The 17,564-nt window shown below is 44.4% G+C and overlaps 1 protein-coding gene across 3 annotated transcripts in view; it reads right to left on the reverse strand.

Annotated features, from left to right (window-relative positions):
• CGNL1 (cingulin like 1) overlaps positions 1-17,564 on the reverse strand; it is a 153,339-nt gene that overhangs the window by 119,430 nt on the left and 16,345 nt on the right. Inside the window, exon 1 of one of the 3 annotated variants that reach the window (XM_036843362.1) lies at positions 1,704-1,825. The exons of the other annotated variants lie outside the window; for them this stretch is intronic. The gene's annotated coding sequence lies outside the window, so the exon portion shown is untranslated. Of the gene's footprint in view, positions 1-1,703; positions 1,826-17,564 lie in introns of those variants that run through there. 3 annotated transcript variants of the gene reach the window in all.

Raw genomic sequence — 17,564 nt, forward strand, 5'->3', positions numbered from 1 at the left:
GCATTCCTTCTGGAGGCTTTAAGGGAAAATCCCTTCCCTTGGCTTTTCCAGCGAGAGGCTGCCTGCATTTCTTAGCTCTCGGCCCCTTACTTCATCTTCAAAGCCAGCAGGGTAGCATCTTCTGACTTTGTTCCCATCATCACACCTCCTTCTCTGTTTCCTCCTCTTTCCCTTAGAAGGACCCTGTGATATCCCTGGGCCCACCTGGATAACCCAGGAGAATCTCCATCTCAAGGCCCTTAATTTAGCCACACTCCTTTCTCCGTGTAAGGCGACACATTCACAGGTTCCAGGATTAGGATGTGGACATCTTTTGGTGGGGAGGGGTGGGTGGGCATTATTCTGCCTACCACATAAGTGGACAGGGAAAGTCAAGCCCCAGAAAAGAAAAAAAAAAAAATTAATATTCAGAGAAAAGCAGGGATGAGAGGAGTTGTTTGTTTTTTCAGCTTCCCCAGTTCTGCTTTCCTGACCTGCTGCCTCCTGCCCTTGGATTCCTTGAGACACCACTCATCTGCTCCGTCACCTGCCGCAGAAGATTCTTCACTATGCTCTTGCCCCAAAATGTGCAACCAGTAGGCGGTGGACGCGGGATTTACGCCCATGTCTCTCTCACCCTAGAGCCTGTGCCCTGAACCACAGGAGCCACACGAGTCCAGGAAGCACAACGAACTGTGGGAGCGTTCAGGAGCCGAGCAGACCAGCAAACTGGAGCGATGTGGGTCAAGCCTAACAAATCAAGTTTAATAGGGAGAATTGAAGGCCCTGAAGAAACCAACTATTTGACGACAGGATGGGTGAGGCACAGAAGCAAACCTTGTTGTTTAAAAAAAAAAAAAAAAAAAGACTTGGGGATCATAGTTGAGAGCAAGTTCATTGTGAGATGACTGTCAAAGACCACCGTGATCTCTGAAAATTACATATCCAGATTCAGGAGGGCAGGGCAGCTAACCATACTGGAGACACCCCTGAAATCAAAAACAACTCCCCTCACTATTTCAGAAGTGTGTCTTTTCATCCAAGCACACAGCCTCAGGGGAATATGCAGGGAGTCCTGAGGACAAACATGCCACAAGCCCAGCAGTGGCCCTATAGCCAAATGAACCCAGCTGAGGGGTGTCATCCGACCCCCCTCCCTGGTGATTTAGGAAGCTCCCTCTGCTTGGGGCTGATCAGCAAGAACCTAGTTTAAGAAAAGCGTGGCCAGGATGATTTCAGGACCAAGAAGCTAAGAGAAGGCACCGGGTACAGGAGGAGGGGAAGAGGGCTAAAAACAGGATAAACTGTCATCAAATGTAAATACCAGAAGGGCTGTCATGTGAAAAGGGGATTAAACTTGCTCTGTGTGGCTCCAAAGGTTAGAACAAGGAACAATGAGTAGATGTGCCAGGGACAAAGATTCCAATTTAATCGAAGGGAGGAAAAGTTTTCTAACAGAGATGCCTGAAGGTAAACAGAACTGTTTCAGGAGACGTGAATTCAGTAGAGGAATGTAAACAGGGTAGGGCTGCCTGTTCACAGATGGGTTTGAGAGGGGATTCAGCCCCTCAATAAGGGCAGGTTCTTCCAAATCTGAGTCAATGATTCCATCTCCTATTTACTCAGTAACAATCATCCATTTACATATCAGAGAAAACATCAAGATAATCACCCCAGAGACAGGAAGCACAGAGGTGAGTACAGTAAGTCCCCTTCATACCAACCTTCAAGTTTCGAACTTTCAAAGGTGCGATGGTGCCTTCCATCGACCTCAGGCGTGAGTGGAATTGCAGCTTGCCCTCCGTCTCCTATTGCTGACGATCCTTCAGCTCTACCATCTCCCAACTCCTCTCCCTCCTCCAGTCAGTTACTCTTCTTGCCTATTCACTCGATGCCAGCCCCCGTATGCCAGCTGTTGTACTGTACTTTTCAAGGTACTGTACTGTAAGATTAAAAACGTTTTCTTTATTTTTTGTGTTTGCTTGTTTTTTATGTATTATTTGTGTGAAAAGTATTATAAACCTATTACAGTACAGTACTATATAGCCGACTGTGATAGGTGGCTACCTAGGCTAACTTTGTTGGCCTTACGAACAAATTGGACTTACGAATGTGCTCTCCGAACAGAACTCATTCGTATGTCAGGGACTTACTGTACAGCCAGGCACAGTCTTTGAGAGGGAAGAGGATAATAGAACAACCAAAGAATAAAGTCTTCTCCAGATCTTATTCTGGGTTTTCATGTGTACAGAACAGACTCGAGAATAAGTCTGTGAACTGGGTGAAGCCACTCCTGCCTGCAGCCGGGGCGAGGTGCTCTGGCCCACCCGCTGCCATCCACTGCCTGAGGGACCCCAGCCTAGACCAGAAGTGAATGACAGTTACTCGAGGTACAGCCCTGACACGAGGCTCATCCCAACACAAACTCCAAACCATCATCGGCTGGTTGCCCTCCCAGCAGAGGAAGGAAGTCAACCCAAGCCTACCCCAAAGGAAACCCGGGATGTCACATTAAAAGCTGTGAACGCTTTTGGACAATGGACAGAGAACACAGAAAATGTGAACCTTGGTGGAATTTTCCAAGAAGCACTTGAAACTCATGGTTTACAATATCTATCCTTTCAATACTAGGAAAGAGGTGGAACGGCAACTGAAGGCTCTCAGGGAAGTATTGCGAGATATTGAGAAACTCGCTAAAGAATCTGAGCCAAAGCCCAATGCAATTATCCGTATCAAAGAAGAGAGTGAAGAAAACCAGTGAAAGCTGAAGAGCATATGGCAAAAATGTCAGAAGAGACAAACTGTAAGCTCCCTGAGGGCAAGAACAAGTAGATCTGGTTTGGGCTGCCCAGTGCGAGCACAGTGGGTGAAATCCAAGAATGCATGAATGTACTCTGAGCCAGCAGTGAGCAAGTCCTTGAGAGGGTGAAGACAGCCTCCAGATAGCCCAGGATGACTCTTGATACTGGTAGAAGATAGGCTCAAATTCTCAAGAAGCCTCAGAAACTAGCTCTTTTCAGAAAGATCTTTGTGTCTACGGATGGAGCCCCTGCTTGTGACACTCTTCTGTAATATTTTGATATTAAGAAAAACATTGCCAATAGCACCATCCAATATGGTATAAATCTGATAAATTTTAGTGAACTTCGAAAGCTTTTTTAATGTGGTCTTTGTGTTCTCTAAGCTGCTATAGTTTATTTTCAGACTCTTGTATTAAAATACAAAATCCACCAATATGGTATCTTGTCACTTTTAAGTAAATCTGATCCTCTCCCCTGAATCTGAAAAGACACAAACATGATAAACTTCACTCTCTTACTAAAAAAAAGGACTGCATTTTGTCTTTCTAGCAAAAAAGAAACTAAAGTCATACAAGTGCATCCTGTTTAATGCAAGAATTGAAGAGCACCCACATACACCATGATAAAATTAGGGAGCAGAGGTTTCATATTTGGAAAAAGCAGTTTTGCTAGATTCTATTTACAGTTTCTCTAGTAGTTAACAAGACTTTTTACAGGTTTTTAACAAACAATACAGCAACAGATATATTTAGATTGGATTTATTTTTTTCCTCTCCTTCTATTGTTACATTACTGAGCCTCCTCATATTCACTCCCCCACATGCCCCAACCTTCTCACATACACAAATGTTGGCACCATGGGACTTCCCTGGTGGCGCAGTGGTTAAGAATCCGCCTGCCAATGCAGGGGACACGGGTTTGAGCCCTGGTCCGGGAAGATCCCACATGTCGCAGAGCAACTAAGCCCATGTGCCAGAACTCCTGAACCTGTGCTCTAGAGCCCACGAGCCACAACTACTGAGCCCACGTGCTGCAACTACAGAAGCCCGTGTGCCTAGAGCCCGTGCTCCGCAACAAGAGAAGCCACCGCAATGAGAAGCCCGTGCACCGCAACAAAGAGTAGTCCCCACTCGCCGCAACTAGAGAAAGCCTGCGCGCAGCAACGAAGACCCAACTCAGCCAAAAATTAATTAATTTTTTAAAAAAAAGTTGGCACCATGCACACCAGTCAGAAATGCCTGCCTAGAAAGAAAAAGTGATGAGAAGGCTGCCAAAGTCCTCCTTCCTCTACTGGCCAAATCAGCTGCAGGGAGAAGAGAAAGAAGATGGCTCTCTGCCCAAGGGTCCAAGTGTCATTTAGGTCGCAAGCAGAAAGCCAGGGTTCCTGTGCAATGGTGATAAAAGCATCTCCCACATCAACTAAAGAAAAGAAAGTACAATTTACTGAGTGCCTATCACGGGTCAGGCACTGTCCTGGGCACCCTGCCTAGGTTCACATTTAATCTCCCTAACAACCTAGTAAAATGGGAAAACTGAAGGTCGACGCATTTCAGTAAGTCAGACAGGTTATAAGCTAACAGATGACCCAGCTGGGATTCTGAGGGCGGCCGTTCTGTCCCGCTCGAAGTCCGTCTGCCGGCTTTACAGACCCTGCTACCTCCTCAGCATGCAGTCCTCTTGCTGCCAACAGGGAATCCCCCGACCGGGACACAGTTCTGCGCACTTGAAGACGTGAGCTCTCACTGCTCAGAAGCCCGACCCATCTTGGCTAAAACACCTTCTAGGCTGATGGCTCGTGCCTTCAATCTTCCAAAACAGAAGGAATCATCGCCACCTGTCAAGCTAGGAAAGGGCAAGGCCCTAACAAGGCAGCACAAAGTAAGGACGCTCCGTAGGGAACTTTGTCCCTCATTCCCTTCAAGTTGTTTGGTTTATGAACCCAAACAAGGTTTTTTATTGGACTTGTTTCTCTACACTTTTCTCATAAGAAAAGCAACTCCCCGGGTAGACTCAACATGGAACCATACCTACTCTTGCTGTAGTACCTTCCAATCGTCTAACAGCATTAATGTTCCCAGGACCATTTGATCCTTTCTATAAACTCCTGGCTTCCCATGGGACAGGGCATCAGTGTCAGCCCCATCCCCTCTCAGCAACCTAGAAGCATCCTAGATTCTCCCTGTGCCTCTTCCACCTACTTCTCTACCTCCCCATTACAGACTAAGAGCTCCTGGAAGGCAGGGCCCACCCCTTAATCTCTACAGTGTTTAGTTCCCAGGGCCCTCCATGAAGGCACACATGACAGGGGGTCAAAAGGCAATGTTAAGAGCACGTCCTATGCTGACTGATGGAGAAGGACGTAGGCTCCAAAAGTTTAGCTCAGGGAAGGTTGCCCAAGCTTTGCTTTGGAGCTTGAAAGTCACATTTCTGAATAATCTTGACTCAGTGAGTCCAAAGAGAACAACGGGGTCACCCGCATTAGAGAAAAGAGATTCACCTCTGGGTGAGGCACTCAGGACAAAGGTCTCCATTAAAGGAAATGATTTCAGCCTATGAATGTGTGTTTTCATCACCCCTGACACTTGAGGCCCTGGGGAAACCTAACTGTTTTTCTGTTACCAAAATAAATACATAACAGGGTGTGTTCTGTCCTCAGTTGCTTTCAGGAAACGACTTCTTGGGATGGTCTGTTTTCTTTCTGAGCATCCCACGTGTCCTAAGACTTCAGCAGCACTTGGATATTTAATCAGGTCACTTAACTTCCACCCCACCCTCTCAGCTCCTTGTCTTTTGAAGACACTACATAGAATAATAATACTTTCAGACATGAAACAGAACGGTCAGAACCCCTTTTTTGAACTTTAAATATTATCAGTAGCAAAAAGGCTACACGTTATTCTAATGAGCTTTCTGATAAGAAATCTCATCCACACTAGGCTTATTTTTCACAATTATTTCTTTAAAGATTTTTTGGGTGGTAAGACTAGAAGTGATTCAGAAAACAAAGGAGATGACGAATCTTTTATTTATATGTATGTATATATATATATATATATATGTTTTCTAAAAACAAAGGAAAAAATAGACCCAAACATCAGGTAAGTTATAGCAAGCAAGTCAAGACCTCCTATAAACACTAAAACTTAGTTCTCACTGTTGTAACAGAAGGTCTTGAAACTTCTCACGTACAAAGAAAGCCATCTGGGAAGTGACCTCCCGAGAGCAGGCGCAAATGACTGGACTCTGCCAGCAATAATCAAATGATCCAGTTCTACCCCATCAGACAACTAGAAAACTCACATCAAAAAGACAGACTGGGGACTTCCCTGGTGGCACAGTGGCTAAGAATCCACCTGCCAACGCAGGGGACACAGGTTCGAGCCCTGGTCCGGGAAGATCCCACATGCCGCGGAGCAACTAAGCCCGTGTGCCACAACTACTGAGCCTGCGCTCTAGAGCCCGCGAGCCACAACTACTGAGCCCACGTGCCACAACTACTGAAGCCCGCGCGCCTAGAGCCCATGCTCCGCAACGAGAGAAGTCACCGCAATGAAAAGCCCACGTGCTGCAACGAAGAGTAGCCCCCGCTCGCCGCAACTAGAGAAAGCCCACGCGCAGCAATGAAGACCCAACGCAGCCAAAAATAAATAAATAAAATAAATAAATTTATTAAAAAAAAAACCACAGATTGAAACCACACACATCAGATGGGACTTGAACCCACAATCTCTCGCTTAGGAAGGGACTCAAACCCACAATCTCCCAGTTGAAACCACACACCTGGTCTCAGGACTTAATGAAGCTCAGGTTCTTTAGGTCTCAGCACAGAAGGAATTCAGCGAGAGGTAAAGAGATAGGTAAGAAGTAGATTTATTAATATCCTTTGTAAAGAGGTTGGAGGAAAATGTGGCATCAGAGGATGGTCATGTCCCAGGTCTCAGGTGAGTCCCTGGGACGGACCGCCAAGTAAGGGTCTTTTGCTTCACGCAGGAAAGAATTCAAGAGCGAGCCATAGTACAGTGAAAGCAGAGATACACACACCATAGACAGAACGTGGTCCCTCTCAAAAGGCAAGAGCAACCCCAAAATACGGGGTGGTTAGTTTTTAAGGGCTGGGTGATTTCATAGGGTAATGAGTGGGAGGATTATTCCAACTATTTTGGGGTAGGGGTGGAGATTCCCAGGAATTGGACCACTGCCCACTTTTTGGCCTTTTACAGTCAGCCTGGGAACTGTCATGGCGCCTTTGGGTGTCATTTAGCTGATGTATTACAATAAGCGTAAAATAAGGCTCAAGGTTGACTGGAAGTTGAATCTTCTCCCATCTTGGGCCTAATTGGTTCTAACCAGTTTATGTCATAGCCTCAACAGCTATGTCATTCTTTTGGAGGTTGTGCCCTGCCCCTTTCCCTCCTGTCTCAAGATGGCCCATCTTCCAAGTGGCCTGTGGACCAACCAGGAATAAGACAACAGTCATAAATCCTACTATCAACTGGTACAGTAAGCACTAGGTTACTACTATTTGGTAAGTACTTAATATTTTGATAAATAAATGCATGCAAGAAAAAATTATTTGTTTCAGAAGGTATTCAGAGCCCAGCACCATTGCTAACTCTGGCAGTAAGTTCAGTACACATGCGAATAATTTTTGGATTTACACAGCACTTTCATGTGAGTTTGATCAGTATGCTCTCCTGTGCTTAACTGACATCTTTAAACACACTTTCGAAAGGAGGACCCTCTGGACCAGGCAGACATCTGGTTTCCTGAAGCGCTCACTCCAAACATTTTGTTCCCACTCTCAGGGCCCCGCCCCCATCACTGACCCCCCCACCCCTTCCATGTCACCATGCCATGGCCACCTTGCGGTGACTGAGGACAAATTCCACAGAAAATTCTGGGCTCCTAACTGGACTGCCCACTTCCTCCCTTCTCAAAACGCTTAATTGGCTTCCTGCTCCCATCACAATAATTATCACAATAATCCGCAAAATCCAGCACTGTCCCTACAACCCCACCTCCTCCTGATAAAACATGCTCTCCTCACTCACTCTCCTCCAGCTACACTAACCTCCTTGCTGGTCCCTGAACGTGCCCAACACCCTCCTGCCCTCGTGCCTTCTGCCTTAGGACCATTAATGTCCCTGTCCTTTCCTCCACATAGCCAGGCTCTAGACTTTCCTTTAGGTTTCAACTTCTGGTTGATCAATTCATGCGGGGGAAAAAACCCATCTCGTAGAAAAGATTATCCCCATAAAGTAGGATTCTCCACCATCCCCCACCATCCTAACAGTCCACCTTAGCTTGGTGTATTGTTCTTCTGGCTCCGGTCATCCACTGATATGTCTTTGCTTGTTTGTGTTTACTGGCATCTCTCCTGCTAGGTGTCTGTCACTAGAATTCAACCTGCCATGAGGGGGACCTTTGCTTTACTATCTTTTGCTAAGGACACTGCCATATCATTAGGATTAATGCAGGGCCTGGCACACAGTGGGCTCTTGGTAAATACTTGTACTAAATGAATGAATGAATAAACAACACTTGTATTACATGTAAGGTGCAGCCCTACAGGGTTAAAAAAATAAAATAAAAATAAGAAAAAAAGGTCCACACCCTCCAAGAGCTTTTCTGTCTTTGAAGAACCCTGGGGAAAGAGCCTGAGTCTGGGCTGGGGAAGGGGAACATCAAGGGAGCACAGAAAAAACCAGATTAGTGGACCACCTTCTCAGGGGTCTCCAGCCCTTGCCCAGGAAAGCAGAGTCAGCTCCCTACCCTCCCTGCTCACTTCACACCCTTGAAAGATAGGAAAGCGCTGAAGACTGCAAACGACAAAGAATGCTACAGAAAACCTAGACAGTCAGAATAGGAATATCTGGAAAGAGAAAAATCTTACCTGAGGACAGGAGAAGCAAATCTGAAGCAGCACACTCAACGGCAGTGACACAGAAGATACAAGACACACTGCGAGAGTACGAGAGAAAATGGCCCAGCCCAGAGATGGTGGGAGCAATGATGTTGATGTCACCACTGACAATGGAAACAATTGGATGGGTGAAGTGAAATAAAGACTCATCTTCTTGGTAACTAATATTTTTAATTTATTTATTTATTTATTTATTTTTGATTGCGTTGGGTCCTAATCGCTGCGCGCGGGCTTTTCTCTAGCTGTGGCGAGTGGGGGCTACTCTTCGTTGCGGTGCACGGGCTTCTCATTGTGGTGGCTTCTCTTGTTGCAGAGCACGGGCTCTAGGAGCATGGGCTTCAGGAGTTGTGGCACACGGGCTCAGTAGTTGTGGCTCGCTGGCTCTAGAGCGCAGGCTCAGTAGTTGTGGCACAGGGGCTTAGTTGCTCCGCGGCATGTGGGATCTTCCCAGACCAGGGCTCAAACCCATGTCCACTGCATTAGCAGGCAGATTCTTAACCACTGCGCCACCAGGGAAGTCCCAGAAACTAATATTTGTACAGCACTTTACACTTTAGAAAGCATCAACACAACGTGACTTTACTGATTCACATAAAAGCCAGTGAGGTGGGCAGTAAAATTTTGCAGATATGGAAACTGAGGCTCAGAAAAGCCAAGTGATTTTTTGGTCCAAGACTGCACAGCAAGAAAGTAGCAGAAGTAGAACTTAAGGAGTGTTCCGGCTCCAAGGACTGAAGACTCTTTTAACCCCTCAATTCCAAATGAATTTTAAACCCTCAATTCCAAATGAATTCGATTCTTGAGGCCCGGCTACAAGTGATTAACAAGACATTATCCATGGTATGCTAATGACTATTTATTCAAAAGCAGGATTCCCCCACCCACCCAATTCCTCTAGGGATTTATTCCACACCCTCTTGGCTTGGGAGAAATCTGGTCTTCTCTAAGCCTTCCTAAGGTGGTCAAAAGCTGAAAAGCCCGGGACTTCCCTGGTGGCGCAGTGGTTAAGAATCCTCCTGCCAATGCAGGGAACACGGGTTCAAGTCCTGGTCCAGGAAGATCCCACATGCCGCGGAGCAATTAAGCCTGTGCGCCACAACTACTGAAGCCCGTGCACCTAGAGCCGGTGCTCTGCAACAAGAGAAGCCATCACAATGAGAAGCCCGCGCACCGCAACAAGGAGTAGCCCCCGCTCGCCACACCAACAAGGAGTAGCCCCAGCTCGCCACAACCAGAGAGAACCCGCGTGCAGCAATGAAGACCCAACACAGGCAAAGATAAATAATTAAATAAATTAAAAAAAAAAAAAAGCTGAAAAGCCCAAAGACAAGTCAAACCCAGGCCTTTAAAACTGTTGCCTCAGGGCTCTGCAAAACCACAGCAAGAAGCTGCAGAATACAAAACAAAACTGCTGCTGAAAGCATTTCTACGTGAAAACACACCCTCTGCAAAAACTTGCTATAAGGGCCCGTATTTTTCAATAAGTTCCTTCAAAATATCATTACCATAGCTTTCATGGAAACTTGGGTTCAGAAAATCCATGGCAGGTTCACTGAATTTATTAGAACTGCATTCTTTACTTGAAAATATCTCACGTGCGATTAAAAAAGAAAAAAAAACCTCAACATTTGTAAGTCCAAGAAGATGCTGTTCTGCTTTTATCACCAGCTGGTAGATGCAAAATTGAAAAGAGGAAAAAAAAAAGGATTTGCCCCGGAGTTTCCAGAGGTCCAAAGCTGAACCCTCCAAACTCGGCAGGGAGAAAGGAGTACAGACTTAAGCCACTTTCCTGGAAACGCTGCAGAGCTCTCAGGTCTTGGGCACGGTTCATAAGAACAAGCACCCGGGCCGCCTTGAGAAAACACGAGGGGGAAGAGACGTTTCTGACAGTCTAAATCAACACCTCACATTACACTGGAAGCAGATGAGAAGTCAAGGCTGACCGCAGAGTACTGGTCCAGGGTGCTCCCTGGGCAGCAAACACATCTGGGCTCTGGGCCGCAACAAGTGCTGTGGGAGACCTGCTTGCCTCCATGGGAGCCCCAGAAAGGCAGGTACCAGGGCTCTGCGCTATGTAGACACCTGCCCCCTAGAAAGGCAGGGGCATCCCGCAGCTCCGGGAATAAAGTCAACCCCGGGACCAGCACTGGGTGCTGTGGCTCTCTGGACAGGGGCACCAACACTCCCTGGCCATTTTCTCAGGCTGTTTCTTTCCTTCTGCACAACGTCACTCCCATCTATTTAGACTATTTGCCAGCTTGCCTCCATCCAGCCAGATGTTGCCTTTCAAGGATTGCGTATGTCTATAATTATTTCCAGGAGAAGCAAACACTCTGGAGCCACTGAGGTTTGCCATGGAATTCACTTTCCCACAAAGGGGTGTGGGTCTGCCTCTGCCCTTGCTCTCAGTGGGCGCACAATGGGGTGGGCCATCCAAATTCCCACAGTCAATGAAATCTGTTTTAAAATAAACTCCTTGGCATCAGTGAAGTGTTAATTCACCTCCTAGGTTTTGCTTTTCGTTTCTTGGTTGTTTTTTTTTTAACCCCATATTTCTTTCAAAGGAGCCTTACTTTTGAGGGAGAGTTTTAAACACGCTCCCATTAGGCCATACTTGCAAAAATACTATTTTCTTAGCAGCAGAGCCTTGGCCTAAATGCTTCCAGGAAACCAGCATGTTGTACTGGGCCCCAAAGAGGGGTGCATCAGCCTGGCCAACGGAGCTCAGCGTGAGTCAGGACCAGGCTGATCTGGCCAAGACCACCTCTGAGGCTGCCACTGAGAAGGCAGCCCCCCTTGTCAATAGCTAGCAATCAAGGCTCCTTGATAGTCACTTTCAAAAGACTCTCCTGACATCAAGTTCCTGGCAGGCACAGTGGAAAGTGCTGCCTCCAAATGACAGCAAAAGATTCCATGGTGGCCTTTGACGACATCATTCGAACCACCACCTCCAGTTTCTTGAGTAGATTCAGGAAAGTGCCCAGCCCTTAGATTTTCATTTGAAATCATGCATGCACGCAGTTGGAATCTCAAAGACCCACTGCCTTGTCCAAATACTTGAGCCTGTAGCCCTAAAGCCCTATACTGAGGACTGGGAAATACCTTCCTGGGAGTTGGGATAGGAAAAACAAAATGTCCCTATAAGTAACTTAACCTAAAGCAGGAAGGGCAGAGGGTGGAGGATCCGGAGCCTTTAAGCTTCCCACCTCAATGCCACTGGGCATTTAACTTGTCAAACACAGAGCACCTACTATGTGCAAGTCACCTTCAAGATGGTGTGGAGGACACACTGTGAAGCCTCCACACAGCAGAGGAATCAGTTAGGTTAGGTCCAGCTGCATGTGATGGGAAACGCAAAATAACTTTAGCTTAAACAGTAGGAAAGAAGTATGGAGATAAGCAGTTCAGGGATGGTACTATGGCTCTACGGTCATCAGGGATCCAGGCTCCTCCTTTCTTTGTGCTCCACTTACCTAGGGCAGGGTTTCCATCATCACAGTTACCTCATGACCCCAGATGGCTGCTGGATTTCAGCCATTGTGTCCATGTTCCAAGCAGTAGGTAGGAGGGAGGACAAAGAAAAAAGCAAAAGGGGTGCACTGTCTATACAAGTCAGTCCCTGGAACCTTCCCATACGCCCCACACATAACACTTCACCTTTCACTCACTAAAGCTTAAGTCACTGGCCCATATCCAGGTGAAAGAGAGGCTGGGAAATAGAGTCTTTTAGATTGGCACAGGACTATGCTCTAACGAAAAACCAGGCTTTTGGTTACTGAGGAAGAAGGGTAGAAGAGACATTGGATATAAAATTAGCAGTCTTTGCCACAGAGTGTGTAAAAAGAGAATTTGAAGATGAGCCAATTTGGAGCTCTACTACGTTTAAAAAAGTTCGTAACAGAAAAAAGAAAAGGTATTAGGGTTGAAGGCTCAAGTGATATTATACTTTGGGGAAACTAAAAACTTTATTAAGTTGGAGGTGTTCTGAACAAGTAACAAAACCAATTTCCCAGAACTATCCACCTTTGAATTGAACACATTTCATGAAACATTACAGCTTATAAGGAAGTTTCTTAGGCATAGAACTGTGACTCCATCAGAATCACCTGAGAGCTTTTTAAAAACACAAATCCCTAAGATTCCCCACTTTTGGAAACTCTGATAGACGGTTTAGAGTTGAGGCCTAAAATTCTGTACACACATACACACACAAGCAACCCAGGTAATTCCTCTGATGGGTAATCTGGTTCAAAAACAGTGACTTCATGCAAACCTTCATTTCAAACATAAGGAGACAATTTACAACAGTCATGTGACTTGTCCAGGATCCCTACTGACCGTCCAACCATTCTACAGAGGTCTTAGTTTCCAGGTTAGATCCAATCTCTACCTAAATTACAGTTACTTACCCACCAGCAACTGGTACAAGCAACTGTCTGCCAAATCCCTACCCAGGAAGTCAGACCCAACACCCTCAGAGAAGCGTGCTTCTTCGTACTGCAATGCCACCTGAAGTGGGGAACTCAAGGAGTGATTTAAAAATGAATAGGTATGTATAACATGTGTGCATGAATCTCTGTCTATACATCTCCATCTACAGCCCCCTTCTCTGAGATCTCAAAGACCCTGGGGAGGAGGCAAGAGGTATTAGCCAGGGATAAAGGACAGAGGCAGGCAATGAGCCACAGCATGTGAACGCAACCGCTTCCTGTGTTGGGGATTTCCCGACCATATGTAGGAGAATCCAAGGGAGGCAGGGTCCACCATCAACTGGTAGGAATGAAACGGCCAAACTCTCATCTCTGCCCCCGACCAGCGAGGGGGTGGGCCTGTGTCCTGAGTGCAGCGTGGCTGCTGGAAGGACCAGGCTGTGCTCCTACCTACCTGGCTTCCCTTGGTCCCGGCACATTTCCACAGCCTGGTCCCCATCTCCCCAGCAGCTGTGTGAGCCTTACAACATCCTCATAGTATTCACAGATTCTCTCTGCTTAGATCTACCAGGGTTAGTTTCTATTGCTAAAAATTAAGACTCCTGATGGATGTCCTCAAGGAAGTAGGGAAGGCTCCAGTTCCCCAGAGGTTATCCATTTCAGGATAAGTGGATAACCGGAGATGTGAGAAGGGAGGCAAGGATCAAAGGAAGACCCTCGGGCCAGGCTAGAACCTGCTGCAGGTAGAGACCAGAGGGCACAGTCGGGATCTTCTCTGGTGGAAGACCGCGTTTCCTCTGGTGCCTTTTCATCCTTCCATTCATTCCTCCTCCTTCTCCTGGCCTTGTCTGCCTCCCTTCCTGACAGAAATGCACCTGTTTCTCCTCTTTCTTGCCTCTTACATCCAAGAAATAAAATTCTCTCTTTTGACTAAAAACTAAAACTCAAAAAAACCTGACACTCCTAACTCTCAGTCTGTGCCTTGAAAACACAAGGAGATACGCAGAAACCGCCTTTGATACGGGTTGGGGAAACAAAAGTACACATTGGTACACTTACGGCAGACAACAGCAAATTTTAAAGGTACACACCACCTCATCTAGCAATTCTACTTCTAGTAATTAACCCTAAACAGAACAATTATACAAACACACTTCTATATACAATATTGTGAATCAACTACAGTTCAATTAAAAAAAAAAAAAGATGTTAAAAAAAACAGAACTAGGAGCTTGGCTAAATTATGATATATCCATATCATGGAATACAAGGAAATTTTTTTTTTAAAAAGATTTATATACACAGCCATGGAAAGTACATCGTTTTTAAAAGTATCAGAATAATGTATAGAGATACACATTAGGAGAATAGCCTCATTTCTATAAAATACCATCTATGTATAAAATTACATAAACATCTAAAAAAAATTCTTAAGAGCAGTTATAATTAGAGGTGATAAAATAGGGTGCTTCCAATTTAAGTCATACATTTCTGTAGTGTTTCAATTTTGATTACAAACAAGTTATTACAATAATAAGAAGGAAAAAAATAAATAAATGGAAGCTGAAATGGCCTTTGAACATCCAAAACAGTGGTGCTAGGAAGCCCACAGTTTCCCTCTTAAGCAACAGGCAACCCAGCACCAGACACATAACACAATTCAACATCAGTTTCCTTCTTCCTCTCCTTACACACAACCCTACACAGTTGGAAATTTCAATCCTTACCCAAAGCAAAGTAGAAGCAATAACACAGAAGTGGGAGCTACTGCAAGCAAACAAGGTATCAGTTACAGAAGATGACAGAAGAACCAAAAAGACAGTCATGAGAATTAGAAGCACAGCAATTTCCACAGCTATTTAGTGTAGGAACAATTAGACTGATGCACCTAGAGCCTCTGAAGATATCTCCACATGACAAATAAGATTAATAAGAATGAAATGAGAATTTTTATTCAATGTCTAGGTTTTAGTAATTCAGGGAAATGTGTCCCTATCGAAATTTCAAGTAAAAAGCTAAATATTTAGTCTTACCACTTGAAAAACTAAACTGAAAATGAGGAAAATGAACTCATGTGAAATATCTCATTGCCCAAAATGTTCTACAATTAAACTATTATTTTTGTTTAGGTTGTAGTTAATGAATAAAGTTTTATGAATTCTGGGTTTTATTTTTTAAAGCCATTGGATTAAATAGTCATTATTCTTAAAAGTAATTCCCACACACACCCAAAATTAACTTGAGAACCTTACCCTAGGCCAGCAATCCTCAACAGAAAGATCCCATACCCTCTGCTCTTAAGAGAAAGCCAAGAGATCTCTACTGATTGTCATGAACATATAAATTCAGGATAGCAGCACTGTGTATTCCTTGTGTATTTTTTTTTCTATTTTTCCCCCCCAAAGGATTTTTATTGGCAACAAAAATGAGTCCTGCGTCTTTAGATTAAGCACAGCTTCAAAGAAAGAGGTTCTACTTTTCAAAAAACTAACCAACATTTCAGCCAATAATGCAAATTATTCAAATATAGACTATAATTGGGATTCTGAGATTAGATTCCATGTTGAACAGCAACAAACAGTTGGATTTAATGCATTTGAAGGAAACAGGACAATTGTCATAAATATGGAACCTATGCACCAAATAAGTATTCTCCATTCAAAGTGTTGTTCTCTGTGTGCTAATGTTCAAGTGAGCTAAAACAATAGAGGTTTGTGTACCTTCGAAACTGGGCAAACAACCTGCCAGTTTCATTAACTTCAATTTACATTATGACATGAGCCCAGTATTCCAAACATGCTCAGTTACTAGGTGTGAAATAAGACTTATTTTCAAACATGCTATACATTATATGGCTGCCAGGTGGGTAACGCTTTCTCACAGCTCAAGTCTATCCTGGAAGCGTACAGCACTTCCCAGCACCACAGGGCCTGGGCCATGGCAGGTGAACAATAAATGCTGGCTTCCTTTCCCCTTTCCTTCTTCCTCCAAATATAATAGGAAAATGGCAATATGACGCACACTAAAAAAACCACTAAGACTATTCCTGGGCCTTCCATTCATTGCTTTCCTATTTCATTACATAGGAAATACCCCCTTTAACAGTATCTTGCTTGCACACAACTCCAATTTTGTGTTTAGCATACATACATATATGTAGTGGAAAAAAGAGGACACACACCCCAAAATTAACAGCTGTATATCTTGATGGTAGAACTGAAAACAGTTTTTAATTTTCATCTTATACTTTTCTGTATTTTCCAAATGTTTTATAATAAGCATCTGCTGAGTCAAAACCGAGTTTGATACAACACAGTTCCACTACACGCTCACCAGAATGACTAAAATGAAGACGACACACGATACCAAGTGTTGACACTGGAGCCACTGCAACTCACTCACTGCTAGGTGGGAATGCCAGCTGGTACAACCACTTTGGAACACCGTTTCACAGTATCAACCACAGCTCCACATACGTGAAGACCCATGTATCTTATCTACTACTCAAGGCCAGAAGTGCAGGCTGTGACCTGGGCATTCAGAAGTCATTTGTGTAGGACACCAACCACGGCATCGATTCCAAGAAGGAGGAGGAATCGCCAGTTATGCTGCTGCTGAGGTTTCAAAGAAAGGAAACTTGTAGGAGTCACACATCAGGATTAATCACAGACTATTGGAGAGAAAAATGGCTTTAGCTTCTGAAAGCAGTAGCTGCTTTCTGCAGAAGGAGAACGACTATTTTATTCCAGTGGAATAATTCATTTTAAATTGAGGAGTCATTTGGGAACTGAAAGAGCTCATCTTTCTTCCCTAAGGAAAGACAGGAGACAAGTAACTCTGTTAAAAGATTTTCATGTTGACTGGCTAAATTTACTGTCCTTTAATATATTTCAGATTTACAACTAAGATAATTTTTGAAGTATAGGCCTGCTGTGTAAAGTAACTTAAAATGTTGGTCATGAAGCAAGGGACTCAGATTATACAAGACTGTTTTAGTAAAATGAAACACTGTAAACACTGCGAATAGTCTTCAATTTAGAAGATTAACCAAGATTAGGAATCACATCTCACGAATTCTTGCTTCCATTATTTTCTACTTTACTTTCAACTAAGACAGACCACTTGGATCTGAACCTAGCCCCACCACTTACTAGCTGTATCACCTTGGGCAAGTTACTTCATCGCTCTGTGCCTCAGTTTCCTCAATCGTAAAATGGGATAATAATAGGATTATTACAAGGAGTAAGTGAGTTAGTAGATGTTAAGTGCATAAAACAGTGCCAGGCACTACTGAGTGCTATAAAAGTGTTCCTATCATTAATTCTTATTATATTTTCAGATGAAGAGGCAGAATTCATCTAAAATTATAAAACTTAACCACAGACTTTGCAGATATAGGAATAGACTGTCTAAATACCAGAGGAAGCTGTA

Source organism: Balaenoptera musculus, chromosome 2 (assembly GCF_009873245.2).
Source record: "Balaenoptera musculus isolate JJ_BM4_2016_0621 chromosome 2, mBalMus1.pri.v3, whole genome shotgun sequence".
Taxonomy (NCBI): Eukaryota; Metazoa; Chordata; class Mammalia; order Artiodactyla; family Balaenopteridae; genus Balaenoptera; species Balaenoptera musculus.